The 12,667-nt window shown below is 48.5% G+C and overlaps 1 protein-coding gene across 2 annotated transcripts in view; it reads right to left on the minus strand.

The window, feature by feature from the left end:
- SIPA1L3 (signal induced proliferation associated 1 like 3) overlaps positions 1-12,667 on the minus strand; it is a 249,460-nt gene that overhangs the window by 137,817 nt on the left and 98,976 nt on the right. For both annotated transcript variants that reach the window (XM_081516644.1, XM_081516643.1), the window contains exon 2: positions 9,478-9,545. The gene's annotated coding sequence lies outside the window, so the exon portion shown is untranslated. The remainder of the gene's footprint in view (positions 1-9,477; positions 9,546-12,667) is intronic.

The following is a 12,667-nucleotide window of genomic DNA, read 5'->3' on the forward strand; positions in this document are numbered from 1 at the left end:
TTCTTTTTTTTTAAACAACAAGCAAGTATTACTTTGATAATCAGACAACACAGAAAAACAATACAGTTTTATAATGTGAGGCTCACCAAAGGACACAATAAAACAATAGTTCCCACCCTCAGCTGCACCCCGGAAACATCTGGGAAGCTTAAAAAAAAAAAAAAACCATCCCACGCCTGGTCCTACCCTTGGTGACTCTAGTGAAATGCTCTGGGGGTGGGGCCCAGGCCTTGGGGTTTCTTAAAGCTCCCCAAGTGACTCTAAGGTGCCACGAAGATGAGACACCATTAAAACAAAAATTTTCAAATTTTTCTGCAGAACAGGTTATTAAGTGCCTTTTAGAAAAGCAAAAGGTTCCATCGTCAAAGAAGCAGGTTTCTTTCCTGTAAGATTTCTCAGAGCCTGCAATATGCAAATATACACCATTATTTTTACAGGAGAAGGACACAGTGCAAGGCGGACATCCGTGTGTGTGTGCATGCATGTGCGCGTGTGTGCTCAGCATCTCTTCTTTCCAGCAGCCGTGCTGTTAGCAAGCCCCAGCCATTCTCCCTGCTAACCTGCCCCCTCATCACCCTCCACTCCCCCGACCCTGGTTCTGTCCTGCATCCTCTGCCATCTGGACTCTAGCAGAAGCCGCCTTCCTGCTCTCCCATGGGCCCTACAATTCACAGCCCACAAAGGTGGGCTGAAGGAGATCCCTGGGGCACTCAGAGTTTGAAAAAGCTTCTGCTTCCACCCCTGAGACTGCCTGCGATGTCTCAACTGTCACTCAGTGATCATGGGAGGGGCCTGTCTTAAGGTGCAGGCAGGTGCATCATGGACAGCCCAGCTGCCGCAGGGTGAACCTGGGTTCTCCACGCTGCATTGAGTAGCCAAGTCCTCAGCCCTGAGAACACCTAGATTTGGGGAGCCCACACATTTCTTGACAGTTTTAAGTCGGCACAAATCAGGTTTTCTGTTACTCGTGGCCAAAAGCATCTGAACTAAATGCTCTCTATTAAATTACTGTTTCACTGGTCAGAAGTTTTTGCACCAGGTAAAATGATACTACTTGTTTTTCTTGCTTCTTATCTGTCTCCCCCGACCTTCCAGAATGCCAGCTACATGAGACAGGAACACGTGTCCATCTTGTTCTCACTATGTCCTGTGGACCTGAAACGCTGCCTGCCAAAGAGCTGAAATCAGCCTTTGCTGAAAGAATGATTGAGCTCATGTAATTCTTCCAACAGCTCCAAAAGGTAGGTGTTAACAAACACTGAACTCCTCCCCACAACCACGCAGACCCTGCATGGTCTGCCCCCACCTTCCTCTCCCCAACTCAGGATCATGCCGTTAGGCTGGCTGCCTTCCAGTTCCTTCCGAGTCAAGCTCCTTCCTACGTCCAGAACTTGCTGATGCTGTTTCCTCTACTGGGCATGTGCCCTGATCCACGAAGGTCTACACAGCCTTCAGTGCATGCGTGCGCATGCTCAGCTGTGTCTGACTCTGCGACCTCATGGATTATAGCCCGCCAGGCTCCTCTGTTCTTGGGATTCTCCAGGCAAGAACACTGGAGTGGGGGTACCCCTGAAGCTCCAGGGGTATCTTCCTGACCTGGAGATTGAACCCACATGTCCTGCATTGACAGGTGGGTTCTTTATCACTGAGCCACGTGGGGAGCCACACGTCCTCAGGCCTCCCCTCAAATGGCAGTCTGTATGAGAGATGTCCTCTGACTTCTCTGAACGGGGCAGGTCCCCCTTGGATAGGTTCTCCTGGTTCCCCCATCAGGGCATGTAGTGCAGAGATAATGACTCGGATCATTCAGTGATTACTTACTGGGGCTGTGTTTCCTCCATGGAACCACAGGCCCCAAGAAGGCAGGGGCCCCTTTGTATCTCCAGAGCCCCCTTAGAAGAGCTGGCACACAGTAGGTGCTTAATAAATACCACACCTGCCTACAGTGGCAGATATTTACTGCTCACTGAATACCCGTGAGCACCCACATCCCGGCCCCTTGCAGTTAGGCAAGGCCATGCAGCTAGTTCCAGATGTGCAGAGGTGGATTGCGTCACTCTGGCCTTGGCATCTAAGCTCTGCTGTGTGACCCTCTAGTTCCCGTGCCCTGCAGTGGTGACCTTGGTGTCTGCAGGTTCCCGCTGTTCAAGACAGGGGAGCCTCCCACCCCCTCAGTCTTGGGTTCCTGAGGTTCAAGGTAAAGCCCCCCAGCAGACCTGACTTGGGTCATGAGTAAGAAGTCGACATTTGTTGCATGCACCCTCTAGGATCTCAGGGTGAATTTGCTCCTGCAGCAGAATCTTGTCTCTCACTGGCATTCTCTGTGGATGAATGAAGGCAGAGACAACTGTGATTACAGACTGGGAGGTGAGGAGCAGGGAGGTGGCTTCAGCTGCCAGTACTGACTCACTGAAAGGATGAGAAGAGGAGACTGAATAGCTGCTCCCTGGGGCATCAGCACTTTTAGTGCCTATTGCGGCAGATGAAAGGACCCAGAGCCCCCACTCCCTTCAGGCACAGCCCGCCTCAGGGCCCTCATCAAACACAGCCCCTTAGGGATCACAGCCAAGGCTTGGCCCCTGGGAATGGGGAGGAGGCCGCTCTGAAGCCAGCAACACCCTGGAAAACCCTATTAGCTAGTGGAAGCTGAAACAGCAAGGCTGCATGAAGGGCCTGGGCTAATTCGGGCTGACAACCTTCCCTAGGAATCACCCACTGGGGCTCTGCCCTCCCGGCTCCATCCCAGAGAATAAATCACACTGTCAGGTCTAATTTGGGACTCGGCTGATGGGCTGAGCAGAGAGAGCATCCATGCGTTCTGGCCACAGAGGTCAAGGGCAGCCCATGCGTTGGAGGCTAGCGCTCGCTGAAAGACCCGGGGACTAGATGGAAATGGGACTGGGAGACTGAAAGCTGTCAGCTTCCAATACATACTGAACAAACTCCTCTCTTCTCCCATAAAATTTCTGGCCCAGGTCTCAGCTGTTTCCAGAGCATAGTCCAGGCACCCTGCTAGCTCGGAGCTAGGCGCAAGGTAAACACTTGTATCTGAGGAATAAACAATCCTAACAGCAGCAGTGAGTGCTTATTATTATCTTTTAGGCTGGGGACTAAAGGATGCCTAACTTCTGACACGCAGTAAAGGCTAATGAATGAAAGTGGCCACCATCGCCGCCACCACCATGGCTATCTCATTTATTATGTGACTACTTTGGCCAGGCATTAAGTACTTGAGATTCATTGTGTTGTTGCTGTTCAGTTGTGTCCTACTCTTCGTGACACCATGGACTATAGGCTGCCAGGCTCCTCTGTTCATGGGATTTTTCAAGCAAGAATATGGAGTGGGTTGCCATTTCCTCCTCCAGGGGATCCTCCTGATCCAGGGATTGAACCTGCATCTCTTACATCTCCTGCACTGACAGGCAGGTTCTTTACCATCAGCGCCACCAAGGAAGCCCCCAACATTCATAGTCATGTTGTAATTCCCAAGACAATTTCAGGAGAAAACAGAAGCTCCCAGAGTTAGGCTCCCCACTTGGGGCTCATCAGTGATCAAGCTAAGACTAGACCCCAGGTGGGCTGGCTCCGAGCCTGTGCTCTCGGGCCACCGTGTCAGCCCGCTCTGATAGGTTTCCTCTCCTTTGAGAAGCTGGCCCCAAAGCCCCAAGGCAGTGTCGGGTGTCTCTCCTCAGAGTTCCCAGGGCCCGCGGCCTCCCCTCTCAGCACTCTCATCGCTCTGGCTTGTGCATCTACAGAGATTTCCCCGAATACTCTCTATCCAAGAGGGCAGCCCTGGGAGCCCAGTGCCCAAATGGGATCTGTCCACTGGACGGACGAATGGAAACCCAAGTCCAAACCCTTCATCCTACAGGAAGGCAGTGGAGATGGAGCAATGAGAGCTGCAGTGCAAGAGTTTCCCTGAAGAAAGGGGAGTTAGAGGAGAGAGAGAAATTGCTCTTTGATGATTTCTATGTCTCCTTCAAGGGCCCTAGCTGCTCCCAGGAGACCTCCTTGACCCCCACATTTGTCTGGGCACCTCCTCTGGGCTCCCATCACCTCCTGGGTTTGCCACATACAGCCTGGGCTGTGACTGTCTGAGGGCCTGCCTCCCTCACTGGACGAGGAGCCCCCCGAGTCCAGGGCCCACTCAGCCATGGGGCCGTCTCACCCACACCACTACACTATAGGGATGGGCACCGAGGAGGCACATATTAAATATGTGTTGAAGGAAGGAAGGCTGGAAGTACCATTCTGGGAAGAAGAGTTGAAAGCACAGGCACAGCTTGTTTGGAAAAGGAGGTCAGGAGACGACTCCACCATCTGCAAGCCACAAACAGTCCTCAGGAGGAAGGTGTGTGGCCAGTGCCCCTCACCAGGATGGGACCAGAACCACTGAGATGTGAACACAGAGTGGATGTGACTCACGAGGAAGCTTTTTAATGATCAAAACTTCCCCAAAGCAAATATGCTGCCCGATTTCTCCCTTCCTAGAAGAATTTAAACTGAAGTCAGACGGCTAGCACTCTGGAACCCCAGGACCTTTTATGAAGCAACCAAATGCAGTGGCCAAGAGTGAGCAGTCTAAAGACACTGTAAAGATTCCCACTCCAGGGCTTCCCCAGTGGCTCAGCAGTAAAGAATCCACCTGCCAATGCAGGAGACATGGGTTCGATCCCTGCTCTGGGAAGATCCCACATGCCTCGGAGCAACGAAGCCGGAGCGCCACAACAACTCAGCCTGTGCTCCAGAGCCTGGGAGCCGCAACCACTGAGCCCATGTGCTGCAGCTACTAAAACCTGTGTGCCTTAGAGCCCATGCTCTGCAACGAGAGACATCACCGCAATGAGAAGCTCATGCACCACACTAGAGAGCAGCCCCCTTCCTCACCACAACTAGAGAAAGCCTGCCTGCAGCAACGAAGACCCAGCAGAGCCAAACTAAAATCATCTTTTAAAATTAAAAAAAAATAAACAAAATAAAGACTCCCACTCCAGCTCCTCTACTTGGCAAAGGGCTTCACCTCTCGGTGCCTCAGTTTCTAAGTCATTACAGTGGGGAGATCACAGCAGCGACATCACAGGGTGGGTGGAAGGAGTGAATGAGATCATGCATGTAAAGTGCTTACAGCAGGGCTTGGCACCGAGTCAGTACCCATTACTGTTCATTATTATTGTTTTTCTTCCCCTGTGGAGCCAGACACTGTTGGCTGGCTAACTCACTGACACTCTTGATTCTCTTTTTCTCTGGCTTCCTCCTCAGAAGATGCTGAAAAGCTAAACGAAACTTCTCACCTTCCTTAGTGGCTCAGATGGTAAAGAATCTGCTTGCAACGCAGGAGACCCAGGTTCAATCCCTGGGTCAGGAAGACCCCCTGGAGAAGGGAATGGCAATCCACTCCAAGATTCTTGCCTGGAGAATTCCATGAACAGGAGAGCCTGGTGGGCTACAGTCCATGGGGTCACAAAGAGTTAGACACAACTGAGTGACTAACACTTTTATAGTTTAGAACTAGGGGAGGTTATATGGCCCATTTCTGGCCAAGGATGCATAAGTGGAATCTTCTGGGGAGGGGGATTCTGGGAGTGCTGAGCAGTTCAGAACTGAAAAAAAGAAAGAAACAGGCTGCTAGCATTGATGTGCCCTTCCGTGTTCTGGTTGGAGCTGCAGCAGCAACTTTAGAACCACGAGGGAAAGGCCAAGGGACTCAACGAGGCCCCAGCTTAGACATTACTCAGCCTCTGAACTAACATTGGCAGCCAAGTACCTCTTGGTTTGTTGTTATGGGACAGAAAGCAACCCTCATTAAGCTGCTGCTTAAGCTGCTGTGAGCTGGGTTTTCTGCTCTTGCAGCTGAAACCATTCCAGGCTGCTGCACCCATCATGACACAAATGGCTCAGGGCACACGGCCATGGTAACCGCCTGCCAGCCTCAGTTCACGTCCCTGGCTGAGAACTCCTGATTCAGAGAAGAAAGCATGGAAGGCCAAGACAGGGCAGCATTCACCAAACCTGAGTCGCTGTGTACTACCCTCCCTTTTCAGCTGCATCTATTAATACGTCCCATTATACAATTACTTGCTTAATAAACTTGAATATATACACATATATTTATATGTAGAATCTACATTCTTACTCAAACAACAAAACTGGTATCTTTTGCTACAAAAGTAACTTAATGAATAAACACAATAAAAATGAACAAAAGATAGTCATCCACTGATCTCTGAAAGTTAACTGATATACCATAATTTGGGTTCAGGTGGTTGGCAAAAATTCCTCATTTTTGTCTTCTATTGGGGAAAAAAAATATCAGAAGATCTGGCAAGATTTAGCATTTCCACAGGGCGGCAAATGGGCTAGAGCTAAGTAGGGGCTGCTCCTCAAAGAGGGAACACGTTTTCCTGTTTGCCACAATTCCCGAAACCCTATTCAGAAGTGAGTTAATTCGTTCAGCTCTCCTGGCTGGCAGGTGCAAGAATTAGGTCAGGGCCTCCTCAGAGAAGCCTTCCTGAATCGCCTGGTCTAAAATCGCCCCCTTGGACTTTCCTGGTGATCCAGCAGCTAAGACTCCGTGCTCCCAGTGCAGGGGGCACTGGTTCGCTCCCTGGTTGGGGAGCTAAGATCCCACACACCGCAAAGTGTGGCCAAAAATAAAATAAAATCACCCTCAGTTGCTCCCAGTGAGTCCCCTTTCCTGCTTTACTCATCCTTATAGTACTTATCCCGACATTCACTTGTTTGTCTGTTGTTTTATCCTTCAGTAGGATGTCAGTGCCTGCAGGGGAAGGACTTTGTCTGTCTTGTTCATTCCTGAATCCCCAGTACCTGGAACACAACAGTAGGTGCTCAAATGCCTATTTGTTGAGGGAATGAATGGAACAAATGAAGGGACAAATGAAACCCCATCTCCTGCTCTCCAGTCCCTGATGTACTGGTTACCAGGTGGGAACAATGCTGGTCCTCCTGTGGCTTGAGAGGCAATACTAGGAATTCACTCAGAAACTGGAACTTAGACTATACTAAATTAAAAAAAATTTTTTTTTCTTTTTTAAAATGTTTTGGCCATGCTGCACGACACGTGGGATCCTTAGTTCCCCTATCAAGGATTGGACCAGAACCTGGCGCACTGGAAACGTAGAGGTTTAACCACTGGGCCACCAGGGAGTCCCCCTTTTACCATGTTAAAAAGGGCTGCACTAGATTAAAATGAGGCTCTATGAGGCCTTAGGGCTTCCCTGGTGGCTCAGCTGGTAAGGAATCCGCCTGCAATGCAGGAGACCCTGGTTCGATTCCTGGGTCAGGAAGATCCGCTGGATAAGGGATGGGCTACCCACACCAGTATTCTTGGGCTTCCCTGGTGGCTCAGCTGATAAAGAATCCACCTGCAATGAGGGAGACCTGGGTTCGATCCCTGGGTTGGGAAGATCCCCTGGAGACGGGAAAGGCTACCCACTCCAGTATTCTGGCCTAGAGAATTCCCTGGACTCTATAGTCCATGGGGTCACAAAGAGTTGGACACGACTGACTGACTTTCACCTCACTTCATAAGGCCATACAAATATATGTTAATAACTGAGATAAATGAGGGAGAAGGGACAGGTCTTCCTTACAGAACTAATCATGAGGACAATTCATAAATGTAAAAGGAATGAAGGACTTAAAAAAAAAATCATCATTGGGAAATACCACAGTAATAACTTGCATGCAAGATTCACCCTACCAGTGCCAAAATGAGTGGGTGCAAGGTTAAGGAGAAACTCGTGTGGTCTCAAAGTACCTCTCCCAAGATATCTATCAATTACAAAGGGAAAAACAGTTACTGGACAGTGGAGAAACCCGGCAGACAGCAACCTGACCAAGTGATCCAGGTTAATATCACCAGTGATGAGACACGTGGACCTCTGGGTGCTCACCTCTGAGGTGTTCCGCCAAATAATGCATATGCTGCAGTCATGAAGAAATATCAGAGAAACCCAAATTGAGACAATCTACAAAATAACAGAACCGCTATCTTCCGAAGTGTCACAGTCAAAAAGGACAAGAAAAGACTGAGGAACCAAGGCAGACTAGAGGAGGATTAAGGAGATGGAACCACTAAACGCAGTCAGGGATCCTGGACAGGATCTTGGAACACCAAAAGGACATCAGTGAAAAAACAAGTGAAACGAGCCTGTAACTTAGTTCATAGTACTGGGCCAGAGTTCACTTCCTGGTTTTGATAGCTGTGCTACAGTTGTATAAGATGGTAGCATTAGGGGATGCTGGTTGAAGGGTAGATAATGTGAACTCTTTGTACTATTTTTGTAGCTTTTTATAAGTCTAAAATTCCTCTAAAAGAAAAAAGTTAATAAAGAATGGGGCCAAGAAGCATCCCATAATGGAAATCTGGTCTTAAGAGACTGCCCCACAAACAAGCTTTCATACCTGGACAGAGCCATATACCAGGATGAAGGAATATGAAGAGACCCAAGAAACAAACAAGGAAGAAGATACTGTCTAGAATTTTTTAATTTTAAAAAAAAAATTGTTTTTTGGCCACATGATGTTAGTTCCCTAACCAAGGATCAAACCTGGGCTTTTTGCTGTGAGAGCTTGAAGCCCTAATCACTGGACTGCCAGGAAATTCCCTCTATCTGTAGAGTCACTCAGTTCCCAAATTCGACTGACTGGTTCCAGCAACTCAGCCAACACCACTATCTGCATCCAGAGCCTGGATGCCAGAATCTTCTGTTCTCCCACTTGCCACACTATTGTGGTCTCTTGGTGCTTCAAGGGTCAGACAGCACCTCCTCTCCCAAGCTCCTTGTGGCATCCTGCCAACAAAGGTAGGTGTCCTTGTTTAGGAATGCCCCACTATCAGCTGGGACAGCCCCCACCCCAAGGCCCCCCTCATCTGGTCTAGGCCAAAGAAACCAAAAAGGGTGCTCACTAGCCAAACACCCAGAAATCTACTACAAAACACGTTAGAAATCTTCATATTACAGGTAAGTACTTACCGTGTACACATATTTTAATTTCGTGTAACTACTCGCACGACATTTTTAGCTTATAGACACACAGCACATCTACACGGTGGGGGACAGGGCCATTCTGTATCCTAACTGTGGTGGCAGTTACACAATGGTATGCATTTCCCTAAACTCAAAGAACTACACACCAAAAACTGAATTTCACTTGGTGTAAATTTTAAAAACGGAAATTAAAAAGTTGAAAGGAAGTGAGGTCCGGCTGGACACCCACCCAGCTACTGACAGTCATTACTTCGGAAGGAAGACATCAGACTGTGGGTGTTGGGAGGGACAGTGAAGGAGACTTCTGTCTTTCCCTTGATACTCTTCCAAATAAAAATTTTAAAGAAATAATAGAAAAAGGAAAAAACAAAAAAAAATCCAAAACTAAAAAACAAGCAAAAAAACTCTTGCATGCACAAGTTATAAAGCTTAAGCAAACCAAAGTCAAACAAACCTTAGTACTCACCCTTGGTACGTTCTGGACACTAGTGCTCCTTATGGGTCCCAGGAGAGCCGAGGTCAAAGACTGTGCATCTATGGACACAAAGGAAAAAACACAAAGTTATGTCTTTGGCCAATATGAGCCTTCCTACTGTAGTATCCATGCGTTATTCACGAATTCACTCCCTCAATGAGTATTTATCGAACGCTTGCTGCATGCCAGGCACCGAGGGTACTCCAGTGACCGGGACCAGGTCGCTGCCCACAGGGAGCAGACACTGCAGCAGGGGAGGGAGACACTGAACAAATACAACTTGCAGCCAGAGAGTGGCAGGCGCCTTGATGGAGCCTAAGACTGAGGGGGCTGCTGCTTTTCTTGAGAGGTTAGAGGAGGCCTGAGGACGAAGATTTGAACACAGGAGACCATGAGCTGCGTGACTATCTGGGAAAGAGCCTTCCAGGCACAGGGATGGCCGGTGCACGTGACCTGAGGCAGGAGTGTGTGTGCGCACGTGAGCGTGTGTGTGCTGGGGTTGGGGGGGTGTTCAGGAGCAGCAGAAGCAGAGTGCCTGTTGGAGATGAGGGCATGGAGGTATCAGGAGCACAGATGAAAGCCCATTATAATGACATCTCCTTTAGACAACTGTGAGCAGAGGAGTGGTGGAAAAAAAGTTCTTGTCCTGACTTGTAACTCTGTATTACTGATTTATGTTTTTGAATATTTAGTATGGGTGTGCATTTTTGAGTGGATAGTTCATGGATGAATGAATGTCTCTGGGTCGAGGAGCCACCGTCTGCACGGTTCACCATCACGTTTCAGTTGAGGCCAGGCATGAAGGCAGGGAGATGAGACCTGAGAGGACAACCTAGAACCTTCCCAGATGCTAAATGGAGACTCTCACTCCCCATGTGCCAGGCTCTGTCCCAGCAGAACGTGCCAGCTCATTTCATGTCTCCACCCCCGCCCAATAAGCCTAAGAAATACAAAACATTATTGCATCCATATTACAGATGAGAGAACTGAGGCACACAGTGGGTAAAGGGCCCACTAGCTGAGGCTGCCCAGCCAGTCAAAAGTACACTATAGGGAGGATGAACCCAGGCAGCCTGGTCCCTCACACTTGCTCACAGCCTGTCCCTGACCACTTGGCCAGGCCACGTGGTCACGGTGATCAACGAAGAGAGGGCTAACTGCAGGCTGGCAAGGACTCTCTCCGTCCTGCCCTGATGCTGCCATGTCCACATGCCATCCACACGCCAAGGCCGACCTCACATGCCAGCCAGATCCTTCAGCGAGCCTCCAAGGAAGGAAACCTAGCAAGCAGCTGGCCTACTTTCCAGAGCCTAAGGATTAGGACAGTTTCAACAATCTTGCCCTTACGGATGCTGGAGAAGCCAAAAGGAGTTCTTAGTTCTTACCCTTTCTCAGGCCAGGGACCCCTGTTAGCAGCCTGGTGAAGAAGGGTGTGGATTCTTTCTTAGAATCACATGCTCAAACATACAAAATACAATACACAAGATGACAAAGGAAATCAGTTATATTCAGATATCAAAATATCTGTAACACAAAACCTATTCTGAGATAGTCATCTTTGTGCTTCTTTATGAATGCTTTTGACAAACCTAGACAGTATATTAAAAAGCAGAGACATCACTTTGCCGACAAAGGTCTGTATAGTCAAAGTCATGGTTTTTCCACTGAGAGCTGGACCATAAAGAAGGCTGAGCACCTAAGAATTGACGCTTTCAAGTTGTAGTGCTGGAGAAGACTCTTGAGAGTCCCTTGGACAACAAGGAGATCAAATCAGTCAATCCTAAAGAAAATCAACCCTGAATATTCATTGGAAGGACTGATGCTGAAGCTGAAGCTCCAGTACTTTGGCCACCTGATGTGAAAAGCTGACTCATGGAAAAGACCCTGATGTTGGGAAAGACTGAGGGCAAGAGAAGGGGGCTGACAGAAGATGAGACGGTTGGATGGCATCACTGACTCAATGGATATCAGTTTGAGCAAACTCTGGGAGACAGTGAAGGACACGGAAGCCTGGCATGCTGCAGTCCATGGGGTCGCAAAGAGTTGGACATGACTGAGAAAATGAACAACAGCAACAATGAACGGTTTAAATCACAAGATCTTAGCAGTGAGTCCAGGAACTACAGTCATTTGAGTGTAAATGATAGCCTGCAATGTCCGCAACAGTAACATGATACGGAAATACTTTTGAGTTTTTGAGTGGCGACAAAGTCATGGGCGTTGCTAATACAATGTGGCTTGTGGCCTTTGCTCAGAAGGAATGGAAATTATATCAGTTAGATGGTAGAGAAAATAAAGATGTAATTTTTCCCCAGCCAACTTCATGATCCTCTAAATTCCATCCAAGGATTCTTCAAGGCTCCACAAACCCAAGACTAAGAATGCCTGTGCTAGTCCTGAAATAGGGTAAAGGTGGAGTAGGTGTTCAGGGAAGGTAACAGCTAGGGGATGTGGGGCAGATCCAGATCTGTTTGAGTTTCATATGGGAAGCGGTCCTGGGTACTGGGTGGTTTTGGTCCACCCTGTACCCACTTCCCATTTCCAGGTCAGCCCTCAGAACCTCATCTTTCTCACTCAGCCCATGGGATTCCTGTGAGGATGACCCCACCCATAGGTTGGTAGGGAAGGGAATGGTGTCACAAAAACATAGGCCTGGCCAATAAAGTCACCGCACCCCCTTTTCCAGAGCCCTAACCTCAGGTATGGCTCAGGGTGACCCTGGCACCAAAGCCAGCTGATGAGATCCACAGGAGAGTCTCAGGACGTGAGCTGGGATAATATGAAAATCCCTGGGCTGCTAAGCTAGTTGGATATATACCTGGAGCTGCCCCAAAGCCCATCTGACAATAAAACCAACAGAGGACTGCAGAGCCAGGAGACAGAGGGAAATGGGGTCCCGGCACCCCTGAGGTCGTTATACATAGAATGTCCCAGACTGCAAGTTCAAACATTTCCTCTCATATGTAAGCAGGCTGACCTGAATTTCTACTTGTTCACACAACTGAATGACTCTCAACTGACACAGAAGGGAAGCAGTGAGTACAGTTCTTGACAATTCCCACAGCTCACTACCAAGACACTTTGGAAAGCACAAAATAAAATTAGAAACAGCTACTATACATAGAATCATCAAATACAGAAAAACATACACTCTGTAAAAACTCAGAAATAATCTCTTGGG

Source organism: Giraffa tippelskirchi, chromosome 7 (genome assembly GCF_054371585.1).
Source record: "Giraffa tippelskirchi isolate mGirTip1 chromosome 7, T2T-mGirTip1v1.2.pri, whole genome shotgun sequence".
NCBI classification, from domain to species: Eukaryota; Metazoa; Chordata; class Mammalia; order Artiodactyla; family Giraffidae; genus Giraffa; species Giraffa tippelskirchi.